We start from the raw sequence: 12,395 nt of genomic DNA on the forward strand, positions 1-12,395 counted from the left end.
CTGAGTGGTCGGATAGGCTGTTTGGAGTGATTATCCGACTGGATAAAAATATATATAAATAAATATTATGTCCCCCCCACTTCTAAAACCAAAGTAGCTAACTAACAGTATGCTTTAACTTGCAATAAAAATGACTTTCTGACTAAATGTGAAACTTATATCTGAAAATGTAGTTGGACTCTTACCTGCATACATGGATGAATGCTTCATGGCAGACTGGGACCATTTAACTCATTTAACTTGTTTGTAGCTATGTCTTGTTTGGCCAGTGTTGTGTCAAGTCACTCCGTTTCACACTGACCGTGGCGTGTACACAAAGTAGCCCATCACTTTTTCCAACTGATCTGTCGATAGCGCCTGCTAAATTCAGGGAATCAATGTTGTTGAGAAAAGTAGCAAAACTTTTGTAGTTCTCGATGGCTAACGTTATATCTTTCAAAAACGGCACGGTAGAAAGGACTGTCAACACATACTGAAAAGCTCACATTATAGACAGAAGCGTGCTACATGGCAGACCAATCCAAACTCATCTCCTGTCATGTCCAGCCCATCCATGATCTCAGCCAATTACGGCTAGCGGGAGGGTTCTTGTCTTTTTCCGTGGCTAAACCAACTAGGCTCGTAATTTAACACTTTTACTTGTATTTATGAATGGAATACAACATTTTTATTATGGCGCATCAAATGTTCCAGAAGGCATTTCTGCCAAAAAACACATTTTGAAAAAAACAAAATGTTTACGTTCAAATGCCGCTCCTATGAAGTAGCGACATACGCCTAGCTTCCTGAAACGAGTCACATACAGGATAATAAGCAACTAATTCTAAAACACTTAGAAATATTGGAATTTCATCAATTATAAATTACATGACTATTCCCTGGACTAGATTTTAAAAATACTTAACCATCTCTTTGACTAAAATTGAAAAAGCATGACCCTCCCACATTTCCCTCCAGGTACCCATTCTGTAAATTTCAGTCGAGTGAGAAACCTGCATGCCAAGTATAGACCATACTGTGTTACCTACAGGTTATAGAAAGAGCCGAAGCTCTGAACTATCTGTTCAGACCCAAGTCCTAACTACCTACAGGTTATTGAAAATGTTCTCTCTTAGAATTTATCCAGTAGGTTTCCTCCAATTCTATGCCAAAGATAATAAAACACTATAGTAAATAGTACAGTAACAGTCCGCAAAAACACTGCAAAAAAAATACATTCATTGCTATAGTATATACTACAGTTATTTTACTACAGTATTTAATATACTATACTATACTATAGTTAACTGTAAATACTACAGTAAATACTACAGTGAATACTACAGGAAAGTCCGTAAAACACTACAGTGAATACTATACTATTTATACCATAGTATACTATAATATATTTCATGTGGGAAACTGAATCTGGCAGAGCGTTTTACCCATCTGTTTCTCCATTACTGGAAAAAATATATATACATTTTGCAGTCATTCACAATATTTCATGTCACACTTGCAAACACACATGCACACACACAAACACAAAGACACGCACGTACACACACACACACACACACACACACACACACACACACACACACACACACACACACACACACACACACACACACACACACACACACACACACACACACACACACACACACACACACACACACACACACACACACACACACACACACACACACACACACACAAATAGACACAAACATAATCCATTTTCCTAATGCAGGTAGGTTGTATCTGTCACACTGATTGCTTAATAGCAAAAGTATAACAAATGAACTGGCAAATGTCATCAGTGTTGCAGAATTCACACAACATTTCACTCAATACATTTTCATTAAGCCAATGTCTAATTGCTTCAAGGTTTAGCATTGTAGGTGATAAATCAAGCAGTCCTAATCAGAGTATATACTGTGTGTGTACATATATATATATATACACAGTATGCATACCTATCATCTTAAAGATAATCCATTGCTAATAGCTAACTAGTGTAACCCATTTTGATGTCAACACCAGCGGTTAGCTAGCTATCGCCAGTATGTGTTGCATTGAGGAGTATTCTCAGGTAACAGTGTGCTCTACGTCTACCCTGTCTCCTTGTCTGCCTCCCAGGCAGCTCATTAAGCTGCCGGAGACATGTCATATTAGTGTGGCCGCTGCAGTCCTGTCATTGTCGCAGCCTTGATGGCTGAGAGATGCATTGTCGCGTCATCACACACTCAATCAGTTCTCCTGATGAAAAACAGCTATCTGAACTCTCACTACAAAGTGTTGGTGTTCTTTTTTCTTCTAGCAATGCTGCCTCGTCTCCCAAAGTTGCCCTTGACAAATATTTGCTTTGATGTAATACAATTATTATAATGCTGGGACCATAATAATGTCCTTGTTCCTGTTATGAGATGGCTTTTTCTCTCTGAATTCTCCCCTGTTGGTAACTTCCAAATTGGTTTATGGTCTTCATCAATATATAATGTTCATGTCTGCGGTGGAGTCCTCCAGTGGTGAGGTCCTATTTTATTTGCCCTATGCTGAGGCTTTCCCCATGAAATGCAATTATACACTGAACAAAAATAGGAATGCAAAATGCAACAATTTCTAAGATTCTACTGAGTTACAGTTCATATAAGGAAATTGAAATAAATAAATTAGGCCCTAATCTATGGATTTCACATTACTGGGAATACATATATGCATCTGTTGGTCACAGATATCTTAAAACAAGGTAGGGGCATGGATCAGAAAAACAGTCAGTATCATCTCCTTCGCATAGAGTTGATCAGGCTGTTGATTGTGGCCTGTGGAATGCTGTCTCACTCCTCTTCAATGGCTGTGCGAAGTTGCTGGATATTGGCGGGAACTGGAACACGCTGTCTCACACGTCAATCTAGAGCATCCCAAACATGCTCAATGGGTTACATGTCTGGTGAGTATGCAGGCCATGGGAGAACTGTGACATTTTCAGCTTCCAGGAATTGTGTACAGATCCTTGCGACAAGAGGCCGTGCATTATCATGCTGAAACATGAGGTGATGGCGGCGAAAGAATGGCATGACAATGGGCCTCAGGAACTCGTCACGGTATCGCTGTGCATTCAAATTGCCAACAATAAAATACAATTGTGTTCGATGTCTGTAGCATATGCCTGCCCATACCATAACCCCAATGCCACCATGGGGCACTCTGTTCCCACCATTGACATGAGTAATCCGCTCGCCCACACAACGCCATACACATGGTCTGTCATTTGCCCCTTACAATTGAAACCGGAATTCATCCATGAAGAGCACACTTCTCCAGCATGCCAGTGGCCATCGAAGGTGAGCATTTGCCAACTGAATTCGGTTACGACGCCGAACTGCAGTCAGGTCAAGACCCTGGTGAGGACAACGAGCATGGAGATGAGCTTCCCTGAGACGATTTCTGACAGTTTGTCCAAATTCTCTAGAGAAAAGTAACATTATTTCTTCTGGCAACAGCTCTGGTTGCCAATTGCATGCTCTCTCAGAACTTGAGACATCTATGGCATTGTGTTGTTTACACCTGTGTAATGATCATGCTGTTTAATCACCTTCCTGATATGCCACACCTGTCAGATGGATGGATTATCTTGGCAAAGGAGAAATGTTCACTAACAGGGATGTAAACAACATTTGTGACAAATAAGTTCAGTTCATGAAACATGGGACCAACATGTTACGTTTATATTTTTGATAATCCTCCTTTGATTAATAACAATACCTCCGGTTACACGATCCGCTGATTATGTTCTTTACCGACAAAAACCCTGCTTGAAACAAAGACCAAATAATTCAACCCCGTCATGTCCTGGAATCTCCCCTGAAGTCAAAACATTTGCTCATTGTTTTTACCTCCTCCTTAATGAATAATTTTTGCCTGTGGCTTGTCAAGAGATAAGCACACTTGTTCCTATTGGCAAAGCTTTAATGAGTTATTTAGCTTGCAGAGTCTGTCGGAGTCTGGCTTTTAAGTATGCGGCTTAGAACAGTCCTGATGGGAGTTTACACCCCCTCTAAACCAGACACAGATCAGTCCTGATGGGAGTTTACACCCCCTCTAAACCAGACACAGATCAGTCCTGATGGGAGTTTACACCCCCTCTAAACCAGACACAGATCAGTCCTGATGGGAGTTTACACCCCCTCTAAACCAGACACAGATCAGTCCTGATGGGAGTTTACACCCCCTCTAAACCAGACACAGATCAGTCCTGATGGGAGTTTACAGCCCCTCTAAACCAGACACAGATCAGTCCTGATGGGAGTTTACACCCCCTCTAAACCAGACACAGATCAGTCCTGATGGGAGTTTACACCCCCTCTAAACCAGACACAGATCAATCCTGGCAGTGCCATTGTAAATAGTGCTGATTCCACAGTAAAGATGGTCCCTACGGAGAGAGGTTGATAGTGGATAGTGACCTGCCCATGGCAATATGATACTCTACAGATATGCAGAGAGGGCTGAGGCAGGAAGCAAGAAGCAACATTAGAAGAACCGGAGGAGTCTGCAAAAAATATACTACTTCTACTGTAAATGGAGAACAGTGGTAGCCTATTGCAGCTGCTAAAACTGATGTTTCTGCACCAGCATACATTCGTTTGTTTTGCCTACTTTTGTATTTGAAGTGTTCAAGGCTTTTCTATTCTAACAGGCAGCAGAGTCCTCTGACACAAATAGTATTTAATTGATCCCTTGTCTTGAGGAAAATGGCTGTTTTTCTGTCAGTGCAGCAGTTCTGGAATTCCCATCGCAATTTTCCTATCATCATGGTGTTCGTTCTGCACCAGCTGTCCTCTGGTCATTAAAGTCCCAGGCTGATGCTTCACAGGAATGTGGGGAAGTTTGCTCCCATCTGGTATTAGTAGGTGTCTGGAGGCCTCAGCTCTCATGTCGCTCTAATGGAGGCTTAATTGACTTATTGATCAGGAGGGCCCTGGCTGTAATTAATGGGCTGAGCTGCCATGCAAGGCAGGGAGCGGTTCCCAGTCCTTCAGACTATAGTAGACGCAATCTTTACCAGCTAAGACTCTGAGAGACAGAGGAGAGAGGAGCATAGCCGCTGGAAGTAGAGGTGCTGGTGCAATTGAACATGCTAAAGTCAAGGAACCATTAGAGCTAAACTCTATACCATTTAAACACCCATCACTCCATTGTGTGATTGGCAGCAGCATTAATCAGTGGGTGACATGGGTGCCAATAACCAATCACAGACAGCAAAGCTCCTCCTGTTGGAACCCATGCAGCACACTTTTCTTACTGAGTATATCATGTACAAGTATCATTAATGTGTTTTGTTTAACAGATTTTTTGTGCTTATATTTCTGGTGTGGTTTTCATTTAAGACCTTTTGGACTTTCAACTCCACACCTTTTTTTACCAGTTTTTGATCTATACTGTTTGGCTTCCACTTCTTTCTTTGGTGCGAATAAATAAAACCTAAAAAACACATGTCAGTCACTGGCATGTAGCTAGCTCACGCCTGTCTACCTCCGAGCGCAGACATACAATACCAGTCAAAAGTCTGGACACAGGTACTCATTCTAAGGTTTAGTTAATAGTTAAGACATAAAAACTATGAAATAACACACCAAAAAAGTGTTTTTATATTTGAGATTCTTCAAAGTAGCCACCCTTTGCCATGATGACAGCTTTGCACACTCTTGGCATTCTCTCAACCAGCTTCATGAGGTAATCACCTGGAATGCATTTCAATTAACAGGTGTGCCTTGTTGAAGTTAATTTTTGGAATTTCTTTCCTTCATAATGCGTTTGAGCCAATCAGACAAAGGTAGGGGTGGTATACAGAAGATAGCCCTATTTGGTAAAAGACCAAGTCCATATTATGGCAAGAACAATTCAAATAAGCAAAGGGAAGTAACAGTCCATCATTACTTTAAGACAAGAACTTTGAAAGTTTCTTAAACTGCAGTCGCAAAAACCATCAAGCGCTATAATCAACTGGCTCTCATGAGTACCGCCACAGGAAAGACCCAGAGTTATCTCTGCTGCAGAGGATAAGTTCATTAGAGTTAACTGCACCTCAGATTGCAGCCCAAATAAGTGCTTCACTGAGTTCAAGTAACTTTGAACATCCCACGGAGCACCATTAAATCCATTATTAAAAATTGGAAAGAATAGGGCACCGCAACAAACCTGCCAAGAGAGGGCCGCCCACCCAAACTCACGGACCAGGTAAGGAGGGCATTAATCAGAGAGGCAACAAAGAGACCAAAGATAACCCTGAAGAAGCTGCAAAGCTCCACAGCGGAGATTGGAGTATCTGTCCATAGGACCACTTTAAGCCCTACACTCCACAGAGCTGGGCTTACGATAGAGTGGCCAGAAAAAAATAAGCAAACATGTTTGGTGTTCGCCAAAAGGCATGTGGGAGACTCCCAAAACATATGGAAGAAAGTACTCTGGTCAGATGAGACTAAAATGTTGCTTTTTGGCCATCAAGGAAAATGCTATGTCTGGTGCAAACCCAACACCTCTCATCACCCCGAGAGCACCATCTCCACAGTGAAGCATGGTGGTGGCAGCATCATGCAGTGGGGATGTTTTTCATCGGCAGGGACTGGGAAACTGGCCAGAATTGAAGGAACGATGGATGATGCTAAATACAGGGAAATTCTTGAGGGAAACCTGTTTCAGTCTTCCAGAGATTTGAGACAGGGAGGAGGTTCACCTTCCAGCAGGACAATGACCCTAAGCATACTGCTAAAGCAACACTTGAGTGGTTTAAGGGGAAACATTTAAATGTCTTGGAATGGCCTAGTCAAAGCCCAGACCTCAATCCAATTGAGAATCTGTGGTATGACTTAAAGATTGCTGTACACCAGCAGAAATCATCCAACTTGAAGGAGCTGGAGCAGTTTTGCCTTAAAGAATGGGCAAAAATCCCAGTGGCTAGATGTGCCAAGCTTATAGAGACATACCCCAAGAAACTTGCAGCTGTAATTGCTGCAAAAGGTGGCTCTACAAAGTATTGACTATGGAGGGGTGAATAGTTATGCACGCTCAAGTTTTCTGTTTTTTTGTCTTATTTGTTGTTTGTATCAGAATATAAAATATTTTTATCTTCAAATTGGTAGGCATTTTGTGTAAATCAAATGATACGAACCCCCCAAAATCCATTTTAATTCCAGGTTGTAAGGCAACAAAATAGGAAAAATGCCAAGGGGGTGAATACTTTCGCAAGCCACTGTATCCTTTGGTCGATGAGTCCAAATTTGAGATTTTTGGTTCCAACCGCCATGTCTTTGTGAGATGCAGAGTAGATGAACGGATTATCTCCCCATGTGTGGTTCCCACAGTGAAGCATGGAGGAGGAGATGTGATGGTGCTTTGCTGGTGACACTGTCAGTGATTTATTTAGAATTCAAGGCACACTTAACCAGCATGGCTACCACAGCATTCTGCAGTGATATGCAATCCCATCTTGTTTGTGTTTAGTGGGACTATTTGTTTTTCAACAGGACAATGACCCAACTCCAGGCTTTGTAAGGGCTATTTTACCAAGAAGGAGAGTGATGGAGTGCTACATCAGATGACCTGGCCACAATCACCTGACCTCAACCCAACTGAGATGGTTTGGGATGAGTTGGACCACAGAGTGAAGGAAAAGTAGCCAACAAGTGCTCCTTTAAGACTGTTGGAAAAGCATTCCAGGTGAAGCTGGTTGAGAGAATGGCAAGAGTGTGCAAAGCTGTCATCAAGGCAAAAGGTGGCTACTTTGAAGAATCTCAAATATATTTTGAATGTAACACTGTTTTGGTTAGTACACGATTCTGTATGTGTTATTTCATAGTTTTGATGACTACAATGTATAAAATAGTAAAAATTAAAGAAAAACCCTTGAATGAGTAGGTGTGTCCAAACTTTTGACTGGTACTGTAAATTAGATAGATACTGACCTAGACCATGTGGCAGGCTACATTTTTTCTATAACATGTTAGTATTGAAATAGTAAATTACTTCTCATAATGCAGACTGGAGTAATGATAATTCTGGCAGGAATCAGCGCTAACCTTTAGGCCCAGTCCCGATGGAATGAATTGATGGCAATCCCCCGCTGATTGGGTATTGATGAATGTTGCAGCAGTAATGCCTCTGCACAAATTGCCAACAGATTGAGACTTGGCTTGTCTCTTGTTTAAGTGGTGATATTACATTAGGAAAGAAACAGTGAGTTGGGTATCTAGGATAAACTGTGAATTGAGTGACAATAAATATGCTAATGCTAACTGTTGGCAGATGAGCATGATCACAGCCAATCTTACCATGTGATGGTATACCAGTGATTGTCGATTATATTATCAGATGTGTAGGCTTACAAAGTGCCTGCTGAAATGGAGGCTTAGATGGCACTTTCAAGTATAGGATTTTTCTTTAAGTGGGTTTTCTCCCTCCAAATCAGCCCTCTTCAACTAAGCTGTTACTATCATTTGTGTCAGTGCTGATTAGGCTACTTTTCCTTGAAACCAAACTTCCCCTTGATATTCCATCCCGTCACCTCCTATCTGCTTGTCTTCATGATAGATGAGATCCAGGTTCCATTGATTGGTTCAGCTATGTGACTGGCCGTCGGATTGAAACTGAAATATCTGGCATATAGCCAGACAGCCTCCGCACCAATACAGCTATCATAAAGCTGTCTGGACTTGTTTGCCAAGCTCTAAGCCCAACTCGTTATCATTAATTCACAGTTCTGACTTTACAGGATCAAATGTGTCAAAAGAGTTATGGGCACTATGTTAATGTCAGGATCAGTTTGCAGTAGCCTATACAGTATGTAGGCTATATGAATGCTTGTTCCTTAGTTGAATTTCCATGTCAATCTTGGTCCTGGGGTACCTGGGGATCTGCAACATTTCTGAAGTCGCACTGTTGTGTCACACTGTTGTCTCATGGTGTCACACATTCATCTGAGAGGCTTTTAACCAGCCTCTGGACAAAATCAAACCAGTATAACAAATTATTAATTCTAAACCAACACAACTTGAGCATCTCCGCACTTCTAGATGGAAATATCAGGGCCATGGAAAAATGGTACCATTTTCACTGTAAGTATCTTGTCTGGGCCATCAGCCAACATGAATACAGTCTGTCCTTCACTCTGGAAATGGAAAAGGAGTGAGCGTGTCCAGCGAAAGACCATACATCCCAGAGTGCTTAGCCTTGATGTGCTGAGTATGTGCAGAGACTCATCCGGCTGACAGGACACACTGTCCTGGCCTGACTCACTGGCTCAGGGGACCTACACACTGTCATTCAAAGAGGAGGCACAGTACTGTAGTGAACAACACTGTGTGTGTGGATGGGCATAGCGGTAGAAAGACAGTGAATAAGAAGACAGGAGCCAGGAGACTGAGGAACCAGACACTGTTTGGACTAGGTGGTGCGTTTGCCAGCACTTTGTTGCAGGTGTCAGAGATATGCACACCGAAGACACAGTGCAACATCAGGTGATGAGAGATATTTTATATATGTATATATTGTGCTCTGGGGAATAGTTCAATGACACAAATGTTGTAAATCGTTGTGCTTGTAAAATAAGTATGTTATATAATTATTAATTATTGAAAATTGTTTCATTAATTTATTTTAGGTATGCTTTTGTTTGTTCCAATGGCTGCAGCCGTTCTATGGAACTTAACTGAATCAATTTAAAAGTCCTTGAACTCCATTTTAGGGGCAATCCTAATCTATCAATTCAATATCATGAATACAGATCGTTTGCTTAAGTTTGATCAATGTCACTCTGAATTAGTGTACCAATAAATTGATTCCACTTGATGAATAAATGAGGCTGATTTAAATTGGGTCGATTACTGCCTATATTGTTGATGTACAGTCAACCTTAGCAAAACTGTTACAGACCTCAGCATATACCATGTTTCGGTGTATTAGGAAGTTGTTTTGATCTTTCAAATGATGCCCCTAGGGTATGATCTCTTGTGTGTTGCTTTGAAACAACATGCATGTACTGTATGTTGGTGCATTACTGTCACGACTTCCGCCGAAGTCGGCTCCTCTACTTGTTCGGGCGGCGTCTAGCCATCGCCGCTCCATTTTTCATTTATCCATTTGTTTTGTCTTGTTCCCTACACACCTGGTTTTCATTCCCCAATCACACTACATGTATTTATTCCTCTGTTCCCCCTTATGTCTTTGTGTGAAATTGTTTTGTGTTACGTGTCAATTTTGACGCGCTAGACTGGTGTTCGTTTATTCCGTGTTTTGTCACGAAGTATGTTTATTTGTTTGAACATAATTATTGTGACTGTTTGTGTGTTTTGCACTTTTGCCATTTGGCTGGAGGTTTCGACATAGTGGCGTCCGTCTGTTGGTTTCTCCTGCCTCAATAAAGTGTGCCCTGTTCACAACTCTCTGCTCTCCTGCACCTGACTCCGCTCCCAGTACGCACACCATTGACAATTACATAACATGTATACAAGAACATATATGAAGATTTTCCTGTGGGCTCACCCAACGGAGGGCCCTCCCTTTGTTCTTGGTACAACATAATGTAATATCCACTGGATAATTTAATTACTCTTCTTAATGTAATAACTTTTAAGTAGTATATCAAATAAAGCCATATACTGCAATATCCATTGTTTGATAGATATACAGTACACCTCACTATTTCTTACTGTAGCTATCCTTCTACCTTAGGTGAAGTAAAGCTACTCTAATTGCTTTTCCTTTAACTTATTCCACTTCTCTTTGTTTTAGTTACACCTTTGGAGAGGTGCAAGATCTGAAGATTTCACTGTTAATGTTGGGTAGAAGCCATTTGTACTTGTTAAAGGGAAAATCTTGAAAAATGTGATATCTTTTAAACATTATTCAGGAAGAGGATTTAGCACCAACCTTCAGAGACATAAAGAAACTCAGAGGTATTTATTTATAATTCAAGAAAGAGCATCTCTAAGATTGCACACACAGTGCCATCAATCAGATATCTTTCTTTTAAAAATCTGGTCCTCCAAAGAACTTGAAGTTTTCTTATCAAATCAATCTAACTGATTACACCGTTTTGGTGTGTCTTAACTGGATTTTACACATTCTCCACACTACTGTAAGTCCCCTGTGTGTAAAGTGTCTATATGTAAATGGTAAACACAGTTCTTACACCAATATGCATTAAGTGTCTGTTGTTTAGGAAATGTGTCAAACAATTATTCAAAATCCATTCCAATTCTTTCACCCTGGTGCCTTTGTCAGTGTTCATCATGAGTCTCAGCACCCATGGCAGTCTACCTGAGACATCATCAGTGCCCTTTTTCCTAAAATCATCTTACGGCTAAGTTCATTGTTAGATAGGAGCAGCATTGGGCCTCCCGAGTGGCGCAGTGGTCTAAGGTACTGCATTGCAGTGCTAGCTGTGCCACTAGAGATTCTGGATTCAAGTCCAGGCTCTGACGCAGCCGGCCGTGACCGGGAGACCCACAGGGCGGTGCACAATTGGCCCAGCGTCGTCCGGGTTAGGGGAGGGTTTGGCCGGCAGCGATGTCCTTGTCCCATCGCGCACTAGCGACTCCTGTAGCGGGCCGGGCACAGTGCACGTTGACACGGTCGGCAGGTGTACGGTGTTTCCTCCGACACATTGGTGTGGCTGGCTTCTGGGTTAAGTGGGCATTGTGTCAAGAAGCAGTGCGGTTTGGTTGGGTTCTGTTGCGGAGGACGCACGCCTCTCAACCTTCGCCTCTCCCGAGTCCGTACGGGAGTTGTAGCGATGAGACAAGACTGTAACTACCAATTGGATACCACGAAGTTGGGGAGAAAAAGGGGGTAGGAAATACAAAAAAAAGAATCAAAAAGATAAGAGCAGTGTTAAATCTGAGCTGTTTCCCAAAACCATCATTATAAACGTTGTAATCTAACACCTGCCTCAGATCACTCGTAGAACAGCTAAGTGCATCGTTAGACTCTTTTTTTGCCCTCCCGCGTCACTTTAAACACAGAAGATCTTCACTAAACATAGAATCACATGGTTTATAGTATCTGTGTCATGGCTGATAACTTCAGAACAAAGTTGACTACAGACACAAAGTTGCCAGTGTCTTTGCAATTGATAAAAACGAGTGACATTGGCTATAAAAACATGCTTAAAATGGAAACCAAGATGACTGCATTTAAATATTAACTACAGAACGACTGATATGGATTTCTTATAGTCGATACCAATTTTTAGAGGTCAAGGAGGTCGATGGCTGATATTTTAGGCCAAAAATCAATGCCATTAAATGTTCAGTTATACAGCATTCTAACTACAGTTATACTACAGTGTGCTGCAGTTATACTGCACTCTGACTACAGTTATACTACAGTGTGCTGCAGTTATACTGCACTCT

The 12,395-nt window shown here is 41.5% G+C and overlaps 1 protein-coding gene across 2 annotated transcripts in view; it reads left to right on the top strand.

The window, feature by feature from the left end:
• Positions 1-12,395, top strand: part of LOC139570987 (inactive phospholipase D5-like) — a 102,315-nt gene that overhangs the window by 53,704 nt on the left and 36,216 nt on the right. The window lies entirely within an intron of this gene.

This window comes from Salvelinus alpinus, chromosome 3, assembly GCF_045679555.1.
Source record: "Salvelinus alpinus chromosome 3, SLU_Salpinus.1, whole genome shotgun sequence".
Classification (NCBI taxonomy): domain Eukaryota; kingdom Metazoa; phylum Chordata; class Actinopteri; order Salmoniformes; family Salmonidae; genus Salvelinus; species Salvelinus alpinus.